This window comes from Neomonachus schauinslandi, chromosome 13 (assembly GCF_002201575.2).
Source record: "Neomonachus schauinslandi chromosome 13, ASM220157v2, whole genome shotgun sequence".
NCBI classification, from domain to species: Eukaryota; Metazoa; Chordata; class Mammalia; order Carnivora; family Phocidae; genus Neomonachus; species Neomonachus schauinslandi.
In genome coordinates, this window is record NC_058415.1 from 19,416,819 (window position 1) to 19,438,468 (window position 21,650).

The window sequence follows — 21,650 nt, forward strand, 5'->3', positions numbered from 1 at the left end:
AGTCTGTGTCCCACCCTTGGAGATTCTGACTTAATTGGCCTGGGAAGCGGCCAAGGTTTTTAAACCCTGCCCCCCCCGCCCCAAGTGGTCTAATGTATAGCCCGAGTTGAGGAACACCGGTGGAAACCATGCTCTTCAGAGTAGGGGGCACATAACCAACCACCCACAGGGTGCAGAAAGAAACTATCAAAACCTATGGACTTCATCAAAAAACAAAAACAAAAACAAAACCCAAGCTATTAAGTCTGACTGTATTTAATATACGGAATCACAATAGCACCTGCACCTCTCAGAGGACCGTGTGCGGTGAGACCAGGAGTCCTGAGCAGCCCCTACACCTCCGTTCACTTTCAGTGTGTCGCGAAATATCTCCATTAATGTGTCTCCAGTTAGGTAATTTACAGATTCTATTATCTTAAAGATTAGAATTCTGACAACACTTCATAATGAGAAGGGGGATAATCAGGAAATATTTTGAGCCACCAGAGGTTTCCCAATTATGTGATGGCAAACTACTTAGAAAACTGTCTAACTTAAGGATGAGTTGCACATTTTCTTTTACAAAACGACAATCGTTCCAAATACGCTGACCTTTCTTTTGTCAGGACGAGGGGCTGAAGGAGCCACCTATTTGGCTGGTGCTTTTGTAAAAATAAACATATTTAATCTATCTCTTCAAGGCCAAACAGCATTTTAACAGTGAATGAGAGAGAAATTGCTAGGAAATGTGTGCTGTGGAAAGTGCGTTTTGCAAATGGGGATTTGGGAATGTTTTCACTGGGATGGGATTCTACTGTTATAGCCAATGTAAGATGTGACACTAGAAAAAAACCATGTTATGTATAAATTTCATACAGTTGGGGGAAAAACATTTCGGAGAAAAGAGTTTCAGTAAGGTTTTAAACCCATTTGTTAAAAATGCATAATGTAACGTAACACCTTTCCATTAGTTTGAAAGAACAGCTGACCGGTATCAGTGAAGATGGAAATTTATTAGCAAAATTTCCTAAGAAATCTTTTCAAAGGTGGTCAGTGGGATTGAAAATGAGCACGATGATTTAGAAAGCACAACCAATGACACAGTTCCATTTACAGCCACGTAGCTAGTGTGGTGTCTTTTTATGAGACATTAAAATTAAGTAATGAATTAAACCAAATTCAGAACCAGACTACCGAAGGACTGTCACATAGAATTAATCAAATTTTTAAAAAATCATTAAGTGTTTTATATCACAGAGGATTCAAAAATTTTATCAAGCACGATGTCAATAGAAACCAAAATAATTTTTATCAATTGAGTGCAGGTTCCACAAAGTCTGGGCCACACTCTTGTTTGGTAAAGACCCTGTGTATTCAGTCAGCCATTCCAAAATCAGAGATGTGTAGTGAGGACAGAAGCAGCTTGCACTGCACAATGTAGATGTTGGTTACCTTGGGTTGGTCTGGGCAAGAGGAAAGAGAGGGAAAAATTAGGAATTCTGTCCTTGAGAGTGAGCTGTGAAGAAACTTCTGGAACTCTGCTAAAGATTGGTTTGGAGATTAAGCAGCCAAGTATACATTTCACCAGTTCAGTGAACCTGGGGTTCCTCATATTTTGATTGTCCCAGGGTCTCATACTATGGTTTTTTATGGGGATGCTTAAGAGATGCTGTTAACAAAAGCCAACCATTTTTTGGTTAAAAAAAAAAAAACTCTAACTTCTCAGCAGTCTATCAGGAAGACCCACTTCCACTAATGCAACATAAAATCACCATTCTTCTAATTGATAGTATGTTCTGATACCAGATCTGCAATGGTCAGCCACTGGGAAGTGGAAAAATTATTAATTAGTATTAGCGAATTATAAAAAGCCTCTGCCAAATATAGTACAGTGGGAAACTATGAGACAGTGTTCTGAGCCCCAAAGACACCCACTTTCGATGTATTAGAATTATCTGTTTCACACTCCATGTATTAATATTTGGTTTAGTTGCTAGAATCACTAACCATCTTGATCCTAATATTACTGTGACTATAAAAATGCTCGTGTGATATAAGGGAAACTGTTATATAGAAATCACACCTTACACGATCACAGAAACACTGTTTATGCTGAGTCAGATGGAAATCTGACTCTTAAAAGCCAATCTTTAAGGAAACGGATTAGCTATCGGCAACAACCCTTCATGAACATTTCGATGTATTCATATACCTCCCCTCTGGTTTCCTTACACTGTTAGGGTCTCGTGTGACCTAAACTAGATGTATGCAACTGCGGTCCCCAGCTTGCCTCTCAGAACGCATTAACTAGCAGAAGAGTCCTCCCCTGGCTCAGGATCACGTGCTTCTCTCACCTGAGGTGCCTCTGCTCTGGGTAACTGAGGATATAGCACATGTAGGTCAAAGACATCCTTTGCAGAAATTTAAACCCATCCCACACCCCAGGCAGCATTTAGAGCACTCCCCCCGCCCCTGCCCACGCCATCCCACTGCTTATTTTTCAATATGGGATACAAAAATTTGAATTTTTTAAAAAGATTTATTTATTTATTTTTAGAGACGTAGAGAGAGTGCAAGAGTGAGGGGAGGGGCAGAGGGAGAAGGAGAGAAACCTCAAACAGACTCTGCGCTGAGCGAGGACCCCGATGTGGGGTTCGATCAATCCCAGGACCCTGGAATCATGACCTGAGCCGGTATCAAGAGTTGGTTGCTTAACCAACTAAGCCACCCAGGCGCCGCACAAAAACTTGAACTTTAGGGGCACCTGGGTGCCTCAGTCAGTTACGTGTCTGCCTTCAGCTCAGGTCATGATCTCAGGGTCCTGGGATCGAGCCCCACACCAGGCTCCCTGCTCAGCGGGGAATCTGCTTGTCCCTCTGCCCCTCCCCCTGCTTGTGTTCTCTCCCTCTCTCTCAAATAAATAAAATCTTTAAAAAAAAAAACTTGAACTTTAAGAAGACAAAAATCTCATGCTTCTTAATGTTCTCCATGCAGTGTCCACCACATACAACTGTCCTGCTCATTTTACTGGAAGTGTCTTTTGTTCCCTGCTTGCTAATTCACGGTGCAGAGGAGCTGGAAAAGGAACAAAGTAAATCCAGGCTAGGCTTCACCTACCAAAACATCTTATTTTTCCTTGAACACAGATGTCCAAGAGCAAAGCCCTTGCTCCAATTATTCACACTTATTTGGTTGTAAGTTATGATACAGACTAGCTATTGAGCTCTGCAGAACTATCCACGCTACTCTGGGTGCTGCGTGAGGGTGTGGGAAGAAAGGGATATGGCACATCTGCAAGAGGATTTGGCACGTGATGCCTGGAATCCAAGGATATGGTAACAAAACATGCTCCCTGGGTAGGTGAGAAACCACAGCATCCTTAAAGTTAATATGGAAATACATATTTAGAAAAGCACCAAGGAAATCTCCGAACAAAAGTTAATATGGAAATACATATTTAGAAAAGCACCAAGGAAATCTCCGAACACGTAATCCTGGGTGTATGATAACAGGTATCACTTATCCCCCTCCTTAATAAGGTTAAAAGCATCCACATTTCCCAGTCTTTCTCTACTGTTTCTCCTCTGACATAATCCCTCCACAAGGTGTGATGTGTGAAATACTCTGGTTAATATCTAATCACCTACTTTGTGCACAACACTGTGATGGGGACTTAGGAGACACATAGAGGCTAATAGTTAGAGAGACAATTATGAAGACAAATAAAAAAAAGGTAGGCACCTGGAGAGGAAGGGGGGCAAAGAAGGGTTCAATGAAATGGGATCTCCCAGATGTACGTGTCAGGAATACATGCAGATCCTTGGGAGCTGGGCAACGGGTCCCACGCTGAAATCTGTGCTATGCTGGGAAGGAAGCTGAGGGAGCATGGTCACCTTGGATAGCTGTCAGGTTATTCACGGCACAAGGCCCTATGTCAAGGGGGCAGTGGGAACTGAAAGTCCATCCACATGCCCCTGGCCAGGCACACAGTGTCCACTCACAGGAAGGCACGGCTCCGACAGGGCAGGCCTGCAGGAAAGGCACCAGTAGGTGCCTTTTATATTCCAGCACCCTTTATGTACCAGCCCATAAATATTCCTCTTCTTTGCTTCTGAGTAGCATTCACAGCCCGGAGTAGCCACACAATTGAACAGTTAGTTATATACTGTCTCGTGCAGTTCTTGCTTTATTATATATATATATATTTTTTTTTTTTATTTGAGAGAGAGAGAGAGCACAAGAGGGGGGAGTGGGAGAGGGAGAAGCAGACTCCCTGCCAAGCAGGGAGCCCGATGCAGGACTCGATCCCGGGACTCCAGGATCATGACCTGAGCCGAAGGCAGTCGCTTAACCAACTGAGCCACCCAGGTGCCCTATTTTATATTTTAAATATCATCTGCCTAGCCACACCTTCCCTCAGGGGTAGCACTACGTCTCTCCCCTGGGCGACTGTGGTTCAGTTCCCTAAGGGGGCTCCCTTAGTCGGTTTGGAATCTCGCTGCTTCTGGTACCCATCTGAATCACAGGTACAAAGTAAAGGACCAGTGGGCTGGTACCCAGCCACTTCAGGCTGACGATTCCCCAGGGCATGTGGTAAAAGCCACTCGTGGCTTTCTAGAGTTTTCTGGTTCATACCTCTGTGCTTGGCCATGCACAGACATGAAACCGTTCCTGAAAAGATAAATGTATATCCTGGGCTTCACGTTTATAGTGTCCACCTCCTCAGATGCTCCTGCTGAAGAAAAACCGGACACTGAGAAGTTCTTCGGAGAATGTCTCTCAAGGGACATTAGCAATGGTTTTGGAGAGCAGGGAGGCGAGCAACTCCACTTCCTCTTTAGGCAGTGAGTCTGGTCCTACATCCACCTATTTTTAATCCTGCATTCTCTTGCTAGGCAGGCAGTTTGCTCAATAAGGCAAATTGCAAACGTTTTACGGAAATTCTACAGTTGCCACTCTTTCTTTTGTAGAAAGAGGCTCCGCACAGGGAGAGGCTGATCCAATAGTTAAAGTATGAAAGACTTGGCTGTTGTAGGAAAAATATTTTCTTCCAACATCTAGGCAAAGACAGTTTCCAAAATTCCTAGAGTCTGATAAAATGAAAACCACATGGCAAATGGTGTTGAGGTTTTTTGTTTTTTTTTTCTTTAACATAGAGGGAAGTATTTTTAAAATACGTAATAAAACATTTAGAACTTAGGTAGTGGGTATCAATGAATGGTATCAGTTTTTGAAAGTGAGTGTCAAAATTCTCACAGTGTTAAAACGGAGAATAAGTAAGTAATAATACTTGCACGAGGATGACTTAGTGTCACTCTCCAACCCCACATTTATTGTATTGTTCCACTGCTGAACTAGTGAGAGCAGTTTGAGATTTTCGTCTTAGGCCTCAAATGCATAGCAGGTGAGCTTGATGGAGGGAGCTCAGTTATATTATTCCCCACTTCTTCATCCTGGGTCCCCCGCAGTTTACAACTATTTCAGGACACACTGGCTACTGAAATATTACGACATACCTTAGGAACTGTTAAACAACAGTGGCATGTTGCTTTTTTATTTATTTGTTTACGGTTTGTGATTTTCAGCATATACGATTTTATACCTTTAAGTCAACTACAGTTAAGATTCCATAGCTTGGATCATTTTTTTAAATAAAGAAAATTTAAATTAAAGAATTTTTTAAAATTACAAACTGTTCTTTCAAGTATACTATGACTCCACCTACTTTTTTTTTTTTTTTTAAACAGAACACTGTGGAGATCTCCATTATTAGCCACATCTAATGCACCACATTCGGCAACTCTGGTTGATTTTAGAAAGAATTGCAAACCTTACTTTGAGAACAAAGCCTGGCCCACATTTGTTTAACCTGATTGCTGGCATGGATGCAGGCAGGACAAGGAGACATCTGCAGGTCTTGGAAAGATAGTGACTTCTGAGATTCGGTACTAGGAACAGCTTTGGAATGGCCATAAACCCTTGCCCTACCTCCAATCTGCCTTTTTAAAAAAAAAGAAATCCAGGAGGGGGATGGGGATAATGCAGATCTATTTGCAGGTCCTCGAACTGAGTTTTAAGAGAACGACATAGGCAAGTTCTGTCACGGTATTGGTTACTGGAGTTTCCAACTTCGGATCACCGAGATAACACATTATTGGGTAATGTAATTCTTTTTTCGCTTGTGAAGAGGAAACACTCCACTGAAAACAAAAACAAGCAACATGTTTACACACTCACTACTGACTTTTCAGACCAGAAGCAGCTAGTGAGGAGATAAAATCTAATATTTTAAATCTAATGATTTAAAATCCTTGGATAGGAATAGGACTTTCACAGTGCCATTTTTGAACTAAAGTAGAGAAAAGTTTTAAGGAGTATAAAATTACATAAAACCACAGAAAGGACGTAAATACGGTTATTTCTGAGCACTTATTGTGTGCTAGGCAGGTACAGTGCTACACAGTTTAAATACAGTACTCACTTGGTCTTCACAAGTACAGAAGGTAGGTACTATTCTTAGCCCCATTTATTGGGGGGTGTAGGGGAAATTGTCAATTAACTTGCCCAAACTCACTCAAGCTTGTAAGTGTCAGAGTCCAGATTCAACCCAGTGAGGCTCCAGAATGGCTGCATCGTAACGATACACTAATAATGGAGACATGAGCGAAAGTTACTTGTCTATACAATTTAAAGAAGCTGAAGATAGTAATTCTAGGTTATTGGTATAGTGGGAATGCTTCCAAAAGTCACTGCAAAATAGGCTTCCTGATAGGATGACTTTAAGGTATTAAGAAATAAAAGAAAGAAAGAAAAAAATCACCCTGAGATCGGAACATTCAGTATTGTAAACTCGTGGCCCAAATAACCAACCTAAGCAGCTACATTTGAGGAACTATGGTAGAAGATGAGGGATTAGATGGAATCCATCAGATGGAATAAGAATTAGGCCTGGAAATCTCTTCCTGTATTTTCCCTTTAGTTACCCTCATTTCATGACCTGCATGATCAGAGGTCCCCTGGATCTGTCAAAGCTCTCTGACTCCCAAGAAAATCCAATATCCTTTCAGTGTTCCATGACTAAACAACTTTGTCAAATTCTTGAAATTAGGGGATGGGATATGAAAGTGGCAGGATTTCTTTTCTCTCTTTTTTTAAGATTTTATTTATTTATTTGACAGAGAGAGAGCACAAGCAGGGGGAGCAGCAGAGGGAGAGGGAGAAGCAGACTCCCCGCTGAGCAGGGAGCCGGAAGCGGGACTCGATCCCAGGACCCTGGGATCACGACCTGAGCTAAAGGCAGAAGCTTAACCAACTGAGCCACCCAGGCGTCCCAGGATTTCTTTTTTCTTACCAGTGAGCTTCCGTGTCTAAAAATGTGGACATGCTCAGGTATATTCCCTAGAGCAGACACAACTGTTTAGGCAATGTTGGTCTGTCTGAAATAATTTGTTTCGTTTCTTTTTTTAAATGGCACACCAAACCTGTAGGCAGAAAATTCAAGCCAGGTTCAATGGGAAAAAAATCTTCTTGCTCTCCCTCTTCTCCATAATAATTAGCAATGACAGAAGGTCCTAGAGTGATGTCTCTCAAGTAAGGCAAGAACTCAACAGAGGTTCTCAACCTACAAGACGGCAGGGAATACTGTACCCATCAAGCCGTCTTGAAATACTAAAAACAAACTATTAGAGGCTTAAATTCAGTCAACTTGAGAAAAGAACTAGTGGTAAATCCTATCTCTATTAAGCCCATGACTAAAATTACAAGTGGAATTTATGTTTACAGAACATACTGTAGACAGTATTCATCTTGACAATGTAAAAACAATACTATAACCATCACATTTTGAAAGGTAGGTGGAGAGGTAGGATATAAATGTTTTCTAATTTCCTAATCTTTCATGGCAGTGAGTGAACAGATGAGGTCTACATTAAATGTGCAGTTTTTAAAACTCAAATGATTTCAAAATTATGTTTTCTTAATCTACTTTTAATTGTAGGAGGAGCCCTTAGGAACTGATTTCCCTAGTGAAGAAATATGCTCTGAAAATTCAGTTACTTCTTTTCAGTGTCTTCTTAAATTCTTTCTCCTAGTTCTTAGTTCAAGTAAAATTAAGTTAGTTATATTTATAATATATTATTTATAATACTTATATATAAAGACATAGTAAGTTCATCAGTGTTTCTCTGTATCCACTTGGAATGGTGTTCACACGATGCTGACAACATGCTGTTTCTTAGGGGTGGGATACTGAGTGACTTTGTAAAGTTGTTTCTTCATAATGACTGACTAAAAAAAAAGGCAGCGTATCATTTTTTCAAAAAATAAATAAAACTGTCATTCTACAAAAAGTAGCAAACTGATTTCTAAATATATTAATGAACCTGAGAAGATGCCAGAAATATGTACTGGAATTAAAAAGTAGACTGGAAAATAGTAAAACACCATTTTTATTTTAAAAAATCTCTATGCATAGAATAAATCCCCAAGAGAAACAGAGCAAAGTATTAAGGGTGATTATACCCAGTGTAATAGTGGGTGACTTTAATTTTTAAATTGACGCTTAGCAGCATTTTCTGATTTGTCTACAAAGAACAGCATTGCTTATGCAATTTAATATAAATAAATGTACTCATTCAAAATAGAACCCTGACAATTTTTACTGGGGTACAGCTGAGATTTTTTAATGGAAATTCTAAAGAGAAGATGATTTTTGGACAGCATTTATGACTCTACGGAGAAGAAAATCCAACTGTGAAAGAATGCTTTAATTTCTAAAAGCTGACTCTTTGTGGACTATGGGCTGAACTTCAATGGCACTCTTTTTACAATCATCTTTGGGGTTCATACTGGCTGGGTTGGAGACAGCCCTTTTCCTTCCCTTGCTGCTCTAGAACTTCCATTTCTGGTTCTCAGGCTCTTTCTCCATCCTCCTTCCCTGGGCCTCCTGCTGGACAGCACTATGCTACTAACCGGTGAATAATCAAAGTTCTCTCTGAACCATATGTTACCCCCATCTAGAAGTCAGACCTGATTGATCAAGACTGTAAGACCTCATCAAGAGTCTTGATTTTTACAGTAAAATGAGATGAAGGGCATCCAAACACTGATTTACTTCAGGCAATCCCTTTATTGGGGATGAAAGTAATTAACAGATTAATAGAATCACTTCTGAATGGACTGAAATCTGCCCTCTGTAAATCATTCCATCTCTCAACTCTATTCATTAGGACTAGGAGTTACAAGGTATCCAAAGTCCTGACTGAGCATACTAGACAAAGAAGGGTGAGGAATCTGATAGTTCCAAATTATAGCCTTTATACTCAGGCAGGCCAAACTCCACTTAGGACTTCTCATTTGATTTTATTTTAAATACAGGTTTCCCGGGGCACCTGGGTGGCTCAGTCGGTTAAGCGTCTGTCTTCAGCTCAGGTCAGGATCTCAGGGTCCTGGGATTGAGCCCCACATCAGGATCCCTGTTCAGCCGGGAGCCTGCTTCTCCCTCGCCCTCTGCCCTTCCCCCACCCCCAGCTCGTGCTCCCTCTCTCTCAAATAAATAAATAAAATCTTAAAAAAAATAAATACATAAATATAGGTTTCCTGGAAAAGGTCACGTCGCATTGCCGGCATGTGTTGTCACATAGTTGTTGAAATCATCCCAGGACCACCCCGATGGCAGGGGACTCCCGTGCTGCCTCGCCTGGAACATCACTTGTGCCACAACCTCAGTGAGGCTCCCCGAACCGGAGAGATCCAGAAGGGCAGGGACGTACTGTTCTGATGGTGAGAGCCAGCTCTACTTAACTTGGAAGAAGCATCTGATTAAGATTTCAGTGTGGCATACTTTCCTATTCAAAAACCTACCTTACTTAGTGGGTTAAAAACCTGAGTGTTATCCTCCCCTTTGTGATGAGGTAAGATCAGCAAAAACACAGAACTATGTATTTAATTAGAACATTAGCCCAAAGATGCCTTCCCTGATACATCAGCATTCCTGTGCTCCGTTCATGAGGACAGAGAGCTTTGTTTTTTAACACTGGGATGAGATTTCTGAGAGGGCCAAGTTCAACTTTTGACTGTCTGTTTTATTTTCTTCACCAGCAACTGGAGAGTATAACCTTTCCAAATGACTCCGTGATTCATCTTTAATTCATTTTTCCTGTCTGGGAACCTGGAAGTTTTTCTCGGCAAATGCTCAAGAAGCACATGTTCCATTTTTTTAAAGAAAATGTTACAGTTCTTCCTCTGCCGTTTTGGATGCATAGTACGCTCAGTAAATAGTTGACTGAATAATGATTTAAAAAAAGAGTACATAGTCTGCTGAATATAAAAGAATTCATGTACTTCTAAATAGAGCATTTCCTTCCTCTTTTAAACAAATAACAGGACTAGCATGTAGGTAGGTACAAGTTATCATCTGTTCTCATTCTTGGATTGGGTGCTTGGTACACACGTGTGTGTTTTATCACATTTTATAACATACATGTTATAGAGAGTCTTACGTCTGAATTGAATACTTTAAAACAGACAACCCAAAAACGAAGGTGTGAATAATCAGACTTCCATTATTAATATCAGAGTTTAGGTCATGTCCATGGGCCAGTCTTGGGGTGTGGCGAGAGAGAGATGCTTTGCTCAGGAACCTTGAGTTGGCAGTGGCAGATCCTGTATCTCTGAACTTAAGGTCTTTCTTTCTTTCCCTTCAGGGACAGCCCTGGAGAGAGAGAGGGGAGCAAGGTGGCAGGCAGAGAAAGCAGGTGGATATGGTACTTTTGAGCACTACAAAAGGAGTATCCACTGTACTCCGGGGATCGTACATGGGTGGAAGGAATATCGGTCCACCTGCAGTCACTGCTGAGCCCCATTCTGTTGCACCTGCACTCCCAGACATCATGCCTCATGCATTCGTGTTTCTAAAAAACTCAGCCTTGCCAAAATGGATTGAAGCATGCACGCGCACACACACACACACACAAACACACAAATATTTTCTGCCCCCTATGGGAGTTTATGCTGACCCACAGAAGGAAAAAACCTTTGTACACGTAACACGTATATTAGAGAACCTTTCTCAACTGCTTTGTGAGGGATTGGCATTAAAAATAGACATTGGAAGCATTTAAATAAAAAATTATCCAGAATCTCACGCTGGAGTCAAATTTTGCATTGACATTTCCTGCAAGGGCAAATGGAGGGGAAAAGCCCAAAGCTTTCAGCATATATTTAAAACAGCATGGCCACAGAGAAATGACTGGCAATGGAACAATCATCATTCTGCAATTTTCACATAATAAATTGGGCGAAATTACTGCAATTTGGTATAAATGTTCCTTTCAGGTATATTTCTTAGAGTAGGCATTACATTTTATTCTAATGTTCTTTTTCCCTCCTTGCCTCTCACTTAGTTGCATTCTAGAATTTTTACTTAAAAGGAATCTACAATAATCATTATTTGTTACTTGTTTTAGATTTATCAAGGGCTGTACCCAATTATTAATAATTAATAAACATAAATAAAATGAGTCAGTGAAACAAACCACATATAAATCATGCCAGCTTTTTAAAAGAGACAGTTTGACACTGGAAAAAGTCCTTTGGCGCATGACCTTCATTACGTGAGTGACAGACTAGGGCACCATCCTTAACATGCAGATTTTATTTTTTAAAAAACAAGAAGACACTGAGTCAAGGAATTCTATTCTGTTTTAAGGTTGGTTAGTGCCCACTATTGCCCCAAACCATGGCTTCACGGTTATGTTATTCAGGAAGCTCTGCAAGATACATGCAAAATCCCTTAAATGAAAATAGTCTTTTTACTCATCAGCAGGTGTAGAGCATAGAAATCATTTAATGACTATTTGACCTGGGAGTTTCATCTTCAGTAAATCAAATCCCCCTCAGGGGACTTTTGTGCCACAAAAAAATGATAATAAGTTGAACTCCTGGACTGTCTTTCCGCTCCCCAGACAGATGTCCTTCCAATTCAACAAGCAGCTCTAAAACCCCGGCCCCTATCCTGGCTTCCCTCAGTTCAAACCTCAGCTGTACTTAGGGAGGCCTGGCACTGTGTTCTGCTAACCTTGAGCTGGGCCAGGAGCTACAACCCAGACTGCAGTGCTCTAAACGTGGCAAGCAAAGCTGGACTGAAACCACTGAATGACTTCCCTGTGTCTGGCCTGATCAATCCTGACATCAGAGTGTGAGCAGAAGGGCACAGACTCAATGAACAACATTCCTCAGCTCAGCAAATGGATCCGGTTTTCATCAAAACCAGTTTAGACATGCTATTGGGTGGAATGTAGAAAGAAATTCAATTAATATTTGGGGATAGAAAGCTTGTTTGGAGAAAAGAGATCTTTCTTAATTGTGACTTCTATTTGCTATGCTTTGGCGATGTTTTGTTGAAGACTGCCTATGGAGAGAGAAAAGTTGAAAGACCTACATCATCATGCTTAAGAGCAGGCTTTCTCAGGCTGGGGATGCTGGCAATACTGAGCTATTTGCCTGGTTCTCCGCACGCTGCTGACCCGTAAGCCTTGGGATTTTCTCGGTCTTGGCAGGACGACCCCGATGCTCCCGCGAGGACCTCCAGGTATATGGCCCAACCAAGCAGAGCCGGCCTTCATGCTCCTGGGATACTCTGATGAGTACATGCATCTTTTGCAAGGCTCCTACAGACATGGATACCCTTTGCCAGGCTCCTAGAATTCTATAGGTAACCTCAATGCAAAGATATTCACTATCAGAGGCACCATGGCCCACGACTCCAATGAGGGCAATGCCAAAAGCATGAAGGAGAATACCCATCTCAGGTTCCTGGGACACCTTGTTCTCCACCAGCTAACTGTGTACAACTGGCCCCCTTAAGCGTTCACGTGGCAGAACACAATGAAAAGTACCAAGAGCTTCACCTCTAAGATAATGACTCCAGGGGAGCCTGGGTGGTGCAGGCTGTTAAGCGTCTGACTCTTGATTTTGGCTCAGGTCATGATCTCAGGGTCCTGAAATCAAGGCCCCTGTGTGAGGCTCCCCAAGAGGTACTATGCATGGAGCCTGCTTAAGATTCTCTCTCTCCCTCTTTCGAGCCCTGCTTGTGCGTGTGTGTGCTCTCTCACTCTAAAATAAACAAACAAACAAAACAAAACAAATTAAATAACGACTCCATTCCTGGGCAAGAGGATAAGAGCCAGGCAAACTGTAAGAGGTAATGAAGGGGTGCCCTTCATCTTCTTCCTCCACTACCCCATCTGCTCTTCCCCCATTAAGATAAAGTCTAAGCCAAAAAAAAAAATCCGTTTCACTGACTGAAAGGATACTTATATTATTCTTTATATTATTTTCCCAGGGATGTACGTGTTTTAACCAGAGACAAATGCTTATTAGGAATCATACCAACCATCAGAATCAATTCTCATGGGAAGATTATGGGTTTCAGCTGCTGAAGTTGATGTAGGATGCATCCCTAATATTCTGCATATCACAAATTGTAGGAAGAAATTAAAAAGAGAAGGTGAGAGTTTGAATTTCGAGATATCACCTGCTCTCTAGGTGCCCCTCGAGCAAGCCTTTTAATACCGCTGAATCTGCCTTTTTTTAATGTACAAAATAAAATTAGAAATCTTTTTAAGAACTCTTTGACCCACCTCATCGTGAAACTAGGGGGATTAAGTGAGATACTACATATGAAAGAGTTTCCAAACTGCGAAGTGTTACTCTAACACGCAGTTAATTTTTAGCATTTCAAGACTGACTGGTTGGGAATTATAAAGTTAAAAAACTAAACATTTTTAAGTAATTCATTTTTGCATTAGTTCTCAGTTCCACTTGTCGGAAAATCCAGAATGGTATTGCAGTTCACTTTCCCCTAGCCGTGTCTACCTCTTCTTGTAAGAAGCCAGTGGCGAATGTCAGAAACAGTTGTGGAATCTAAGCTGAAGCCAGGCCTTCCTTTTTTAAACAAAATTCTCTGGTGGTGAGCGTTTTCAGTGTATTATTTCATTATAAACTTGAGAGGGAATCGTGGAGATGCCTTACAATCCATCTGGCCTCAAGAAGAGATGTAGATCAAATTGGTAAATAAACGGAAAGCATTAGAAAACCTACTGTACATTATCGTACAACGTTGTTTCATCTGAGCAGGGTTGTGTGTCCTCACATGAACCCCTCCTCCCCCAAAGTCACTGAAGGAAAATAATTCCAAGATCACCACATAATTACGGCTTGTGTCAGCCCTTCCCTCCCGTCTCTTTATGATCAGAAAGAGGATCTACTTGTCCAGAAACACTAAAGGAGGCAAATAAGCTTACTGCTCACAAGTTTTAAGCATTCTATGATGGTTCAACAGTGAAAGTGTCAGACATCACCCTACTCAAAAGAGTAGTACCTTGGAGGGTCAAGCACAGGGGGATCTGAGAGTAGAAGGGTCTAGAAGCTACTGTCAACAAGAAGATCCCAAAAGAATGTCACCCATCGTCCACTGCAGTGGGAGCTCTGTTCCAGAAGATCAAAGAGAAATGTGGCTCAGTGGAACTATGGACAGGCAGGGGCAAGAAAGCAGGCCCATGCACCAGCTGAACGCTGTGTCGATGTAATCTTTTAGGCAATGAGGCACACATCATCATCATCACATGAGGCACACATCATCAATGAGGCCAGGAATTCGCCAGTGAAACACAGCCCGCGGGCGTGCCGTCCGTCCACACTCTGTCAATCTGCCTACTGTTATCAGAAACATAGTGGAGTACCTCCCAAACTTAAAAATGGGAAAATGTCACATAAAACTCCTAATTTCTGCTTTCTCTTGAAAAGTCAGGAGATGTGTGGCAAGTCAGGGCCTGCAACCCCACAAAGCAGGAGCTGCCCAAAGCTGAGGTGCAGCCGCCGCCTTCCGACTTCCCAGTGGACGTGGACATGTGCTCGCCAATCTGCTGCCATCTTGTCACCTCCCCACCCCCCCCCCCACCCCCTGCCCCAACTTAATTCACCTGCTGATGTGGAGGAATTGGAGTTGTTTTTGCCCATTTGGAAAAACAAGCTGGTTGAGAAAGAGCGGAATATGACAAAGGGAAAAAAAAAAAAGGAAGTGGGGGTCCTTACAGGTGCGCAATGGTTCCAAAGGGACTCGGGCAACCCTGGGTGGGCCAAGAAGAGCTCTTCCAAAGGATGAGGAGGTCAGAGACGACGCCGTTAGAAGGGCAAGTAAGTCAGCTCAGGCGCAGGGAGATGCTTGGACCATTTATCACCTTATTTTCTCCTTTATGCGAGGAGAAACACAGCAGAGTAAAGCACATGTCCCTTTTAACCTAAATACAAGGAACAGGCTCTTGCCTTGGTGAATTCTCCCGTGGACAACAGGATCCTTAGAGCCTAATATAAATAACATTTTATAATGCTTTACAGTGAGCAAAGCACTTTTACATACATTTTCTTTCACGTACTCCTCAGCCACAGTTTGGTGAGCTGGACGGGGCAAAGAGTACAGTACAGAAGAGAAGACAGAGGCTCAGGAACTTGGCTAGGATGGGATTCAGGCGGGGCTTCTGTTACTACCACCCACGGGCTCCCCACTCCTTGGCAAGGACCGGCCCCCGACTGCAAGGAACACTGAACTTCTTCAACCTGCCTGGAACCGTGGTGGCTGAGACACCACAGAGGCCGGCTAGGGACTGAGGAGGTTTTTCCCTTACTAGGAATAATCCTTCCCTGAGCAAATCCATGCCCTGAAACTCAAGACTGCCAGGAGTTAGCTCAGCCTGCAAGGCAGTGGTCAGTCATGTCTAGAAACATCCCTTATTTGTTCACGAAAGTCCTGCAAGTATTTTGGCAAATAAATTCAGAAAGCCAGAAACGCTAATTATTAGGCAGAGACAAACCCAGAGTAATAACATCAACAACAAAGTGCCTTTTCAACGCTGCTATTCAGTGCTCCTTCCTGTTGCCAGTGCCACGAAAAACACACCGGGAATGGCCTGGAGGAGATGCAAGAGGAAATGAGTCCTTTAAAGACCACGTCCTGTGGGCAGACTGTGGCCCTACCACTTGCTACAGCAGATATCAGAAAGGAAGGGCGGGCAGTATAATTTCCAGCGAGGAGAAAAAAAAAAAAAGATTTTAAAAATGGGAGTTCCTGAAGAACATTGTTAAGGTGGGGCACTCAGAACTCTCCAGCGGATGAACTTTTTTGTTTTCGGGCTGGGAATGAAGATGGTGGGAGATAGAGATTTTGCAGCGCTGGCTGCGAAGGACTGCGAATAACCGGTCCTTTGTCAAGGCGGCCGCCGGTCTCGGTCCTCCGCGCGCGGTGCTGCGTTCGGTGCCTTGTGCCGAGGCGCACGCGGTGGGGTCGGCTGCGGCCTGAGCGCCGGTCGGCGTTCTGCGCCCCAAGCTGTGCACCTCGACCGGCCAGGAGGAAGCGCCTTTCTGCAACTGGACGCCCGCTTGCATTTGCCCCAAGGTGCCGCACGTGCCAGGAGCTGCCCTGGGCCTAGAAAAAGGTCTGCCCATTTCAGGTCCTGGGGCTTCAAACCCACGCCGTTTGACATGAGGCGACGTCCCTAAGTTGGACGTCCCGGACCGGAGGGCCCGCTCTGCTGAGCCTCACGCAAACTGCCCGTGTGATTTCTTGCTCTACTTTCTCCAGTGGGGGCAATGAGAAGAGCCGCCCCCGCCCCCGCGTCCTCGGGGCCACTGCGAAGCCACCGCCAGAATCTAATCGGAGCTCTTTCTTCGACGTGTCCAGCAAGCCCTCCGGAAACAGCGTTCCTTACACTAGCTGCGGGTCTTCCTCTCCGTTCAGGTTCAGAGTCAAGGAAGGAACCAAGAATGTGAGTTCACCTGGGTGCTCAGTGACAAAGGACCACAGGCCCACTTTAACAGGACAACTTGCATTCCCCAAGCAGATCACACACTTCCGTGTGCCTCAATTCCCACCTCCCTCGCACACCTTCTGGTCACTGGGCTGGAGTGTTGTGGTGCCACTCTCTTGAGGTGCTTCTCTGAGGCAGAGAATCAAACCCCACACTGGCTTGTTTCCCCTGACGGGCTGCTGGGAATCAGATTCCTGGCCAACTGAAGAAGAGCTGGCAGCCCGATACCTCTTCCAGAGTCGGCTGGGCCAGGGCGAGGCCGGAACGACTGGTCTCATGGCCCTTCTGAGATGACAGTTAATCGGTGTGGTGGGCACAAGGGCAGCCTGTCCAGGGAGCTGAGCCTCTGCCCTCCCGAGGGCTGTGGCGCTGGCCCCTCAGTGGAGTCAAGGTCCACATGAGAAGCTGCACCGGGGCCGGCTTTTGCACACCCCCCACCCCAAGGCAGCCGAAAGGGGCACTGGGGATGGAAGGCCTTGCAAGGACGTCTTTGTTGGGGAAAAAGAAAAAGGAAAGAATACTGGTAACATTAAACATCCAACCCAGAACCAGAGAGAAATACCCAGCAGGGAAATGCAGTGATATGTTAGAGAACACGCCATTCTAGACATAATAAAGGGGAAAAAGGACAAATGTTTCATTGAGAAGTGCCTCAGAGTGTGGCATGAAGAAGAATGTGTGGTGACAGAAATCCAGTCCCATTGAGGAAAATGTGTGCTCCGTGACAACATCCTCAGCAGGCTTTATTAGGCACTCGTACCAAGTGCGTTGCTCAACATGCTATGAATGAGAACGCGTGAGTCACAGGATAGCACCCCCTGACTCGAGCTGACAGCAAAGGACATCACTTATTTAACTGTAGGAGAGGATGACTGATGACTCCCAAGGGCTTTCCAGAAAGGAACACTATCTCCTTGCAGAGATGGGTGAATTAAAACCTGACTCCCAAAACAAGCATCCTGAAACTATTTTTAAAAAAGCAGAATTATTTAGAAATAATGGATCATCTCTTATGGAAGATTTTACATGCTTAAGTTACAGGCAAAGCCTTGATACTGGGGTGGGAGTTCAATCAATAGCCAGGGAGAGTCTAGAGTAAATCTTAGTTTAACTGTGACCCCATGGATTCCCTACCTGCCAGTTCTTTCTGTTTCCTCTCCCGGCCAATGGTCCTCCGTGCTGGCTCTTCAACCCGTTGCCCTGGCCCCTTCGTTCCCATCCTCTTATGATTTACCTCCACTGAAACTGTGCTGGGCAAGATGGCAGATATCCACTGGGCCCTTTCCAGGTCTTCCCATGTCTTTTTTTTAGTATGTGCTCCTACTTACCACTCTGTCTGAGACTGTGTTCTTCTGTGATTTTCTGATACTACTTTCTCCTTTTTTATAACACCAGTAGCTCCTAACCTGGCAGCGAAGCTTGTCACCTGAGTGAGTCCCAGGTCCGTACTTCCAAATGTCTGCTGGACACTCTACCTGATGTCTGCAGGCACGTTCTATCCCAAGATATTCCAGACACACCCCTCGTCTGCTTCCCCCCAAAGGTGGTCTTCCTCTTGTTTGTCTGTCAGAGTTAATGGCGCCCCATTTACTGAGTCACCTCCACCAGAAACTGGACAATCTGGACCCCTCCCTACCTCCTGCATCCCCTACTTCCAATTAGTCATGAAGTATTATTCAGTCTACTCTTACCCATCTCTCAAAGTGTTTCCCGCCTCTCCAATCTCCACTTCCACTGCCTTGGGTCTGGACCTCATTCTCTCCTACTTGGACCACACAACAGCTCCTAAACCCATCTTCCTGTATTCGGGAAGCTCTCTCCTGAATCCGTTTCCCCAAACTGCTACCAGAGGACTTCTTCCTGAACACAAACCCAATCACATTGCTCACCGGCTTACAATCCCCCAGTGGCTTCCCACTTTCTACAGGACAAAGGATTTCCAATATGAAACCCATACAACTTCCTGGTCTCCTCCCCTCCCACTCTGCACCTTTAATCTTGGCCAAGAGGGCCCCCTTTCAGTTCCCTAAGCCTGGACAGCCTAATACCGCCACGCTTTCTCTCCCTCTCTCCAGGTTCTCTCTGCCTTGTATGCCACTGGTCCATTCCTCAAAACTGTGACTTGTCCTTCATGATCCAACTCTAAGGCCTCCTTTACTCTGAAGCCTTTCCTGACCCTCTCCATGGCCATTTTTAGGCAGTCGGTCCTCTTTACCCTCGGAGCAAATGTGCATCTTCATCCCCCTGTCTGTGGCACACAGGGTCTAGGCGTGCCCCAGCAACAGAGACCACCACCTTTGCTTTCTCCCCACCCCCCCCCCCCCTCGCTCCCAACAAAAGTGCTCAGCATCTTGTAATGATCAATGAATGTTTACAAGAAAAAAACAGAAGATGTCACCTTTTCCTAGACCTTCACAGGTCTGTGTCAATTCATAGCCCTTCATTCCACGCAAACCAGTATGTGGGGTGTTTAGGAATGCACACATACACATTTATTTCACCCAACAAGGGCATTTCTAAGATGGGGAAAGGGGAGCAAAGTTGTACGCCTTGCCTAAAATCTGAGAGGTAAAGATTCAGAGACTCAGGTTTTCAGACATTAGACCTGGTTTTCCCTCAGTGATTAACAAAAAGTTTCTATAATAAAACCTCCCTCAAAACAGGATGCATATTGCGTAGGTCATGCCCTCTCCCCCCGACCCCATAATTTTAATTGTTCAATAAGTCTTCTGATGTGTATCATTACTTGAGTACGCTGGGTCTTTTTGTATGGGGAGCCAAGATCTGTGGATCCCTAAGAAGGTGGACTGGACTTAGGTCATTCTTATCCTTACAGGGTCACTGTAAAGGACCCAAATTCAGTGGGACAGGTAGAGGACATCAAGCCAATCTTAACATCATTGTTCTAATTGTTCTGCTTTTGTTTTGACCTCCAAGCTTTTATTATGTACCTCTTGCTATAGTAACTACGTTCCTGCGTGGTCCCTCCTGTCAGTCTCCAACTTGATAACCACCCTCGCAGTCCCATCCCACCGGGGAGGTTAGTACAAATGCTGATAGAAACATCTAGCGGGGAGCTTGTTATACTTATTCTCCACTCTATGACTTTTCAGCTCCATGCAACGCACACCCCTCTAACTCAACTTCATCGTATTGTTGAAGTATTGGCATCTCCCCTTCAACGTATTGTTTCTGGGGGAAGGTTATTTTTTTTGGCTTAAGAGGCTTTCTCTTCTAGCTATGGGTGAAAATCAGCAAAGATTCCTGTTCTTATCAACTGAGTTCTTAAGTAAACAGAGCAGGTGCCAGAGTCAATAGGATATGGAAAATGAGATTTTGCTGAAGATTATTTGTAATGGGGCCCCAGTGCCGACATAGAAGCAGGAGTTCACACTGTGGAAGGAGAAAGAGCCAGAACTTTAAAAAGGGGACAGGGTTGGTTTGCCTGCTCCACAGTGGTCAGGCACGGTCCAGGTTTTTACGTAACTGGACAGTGTCCTCCTCTCACGGGAAAAATGCTCTCGTTTGTACACACGCAGAAGAAAACATGTGTCCACCCTGTCCCGCCCTCACTGCCACGGATCCCCGGGATCCGCTGTGCCCGGACCCAGCTCAGAGGCACAAGGAGAGGGCGCAGAAGAACCCCGGCCGCTGTGGTCTGCCAGCCTGCGCTGCCCTGCGAGGCCCCGGAGCCCCACACCCGCCAGACGACGCACGCTGCTCCGGGCCCTCACACCCTCCTCCGCCGGCAGGAATCCAACCATCGCCTGTTCCGGCCCTCGCTGCAATGTGAACTTATTCCCCCTTCCCGGGGCTGCATGTGTCCTCGCCAGGGAGTTGTGAGAAGGCTCCTTGCACCTGGCTCTGTCACTTTTTTTTTTTTTTTAAAGAGAGAAAGAGAGATGGGCGGGAGGAGGCACAGAGGGAGAGAGAGAAATCTTAAGCAGGCTCCATGCCCAGCGCATAGCCCAAGGCGGGGCTCGATCTCATGACTCTGAGATCATGACCTGAGCCAAAATCAAGAGTCGGAGGCTTAGCCGAATGAACCACCCTGGCACCCCTCCCTGTTCTTCGTCCTTCCAAACACAGCACTGCGGCTCAGGTAGCTCAATATCTGATGAGGAAACCTTGCAGTTTCATATTTTCAATCATACCCCTGGCCTTGTATTAACAATTTATACTTTCTCTAAGGAGTGGAAAGAACTGGACTCAGACCCCCGTTAGTGCTTTGATGGCAAGGCAGAGGTGAGGTCATCTTCATTTTCCCAGTGGGGAAAGTGACACGGAACGCTGAGGAGGAGTCAATACTGTGGCCGTTGGGGGTGATGCTCTCGAAACAATGGCTCCTGGAGCGCCCCCCCCCCAACACTTCCAGAAGGCACAGAGGTTAAAAAGACCTGCCAGCAGGCCAGATATTTTCCCGTTTCTCTTTCTGTAAACACTGATGAGGTTTTAGAAAAGGAAAAGAGGGAGGCAAGAGTGTGTGAGAATGGTTAACAACCAAACTATGCCAAATAGAAAGAAAATGTTTAGAAGAGTAGACTACATGTCGCTTTCCTGTTTCATGGCGTTTCAACCCAGAAACACAGAAAATTTGTCGGTAGCCGTCAGAGGTCAGATGTGAACTGGAGTTACACTTCGGTGTGGCTCTTTGAGCATATCTGAAACTTCCTAGTTCCTTATCTGAAAATAAGGACAGGAGTAGTCCTCTCAAAGGGATGCTGTGAGTGTTACAGAAAATACTGGACATAAAGGGTATTAACAGGGCCTAGCACAGGGCAGATGGTTAACACGGTTCGTTGTTGTTGT

General features: G+C 44.4%; 1 protein-coding gene across 1 annotated transcript in view; it reads right to left on the reverse strand.

Moving 5' to 3' along the window:
- The window catches only part of LOC110579709 (guanine nucleotide-binding protein G(q) subunit alpha), a 199,315-nt gene that overhangs the window by 112,067 nt on the left and 65,598 nt on the right, over positions 1-21,650 (reverse strand). The gene's annotated exons all lie outside the window — the stretch shown is intronic.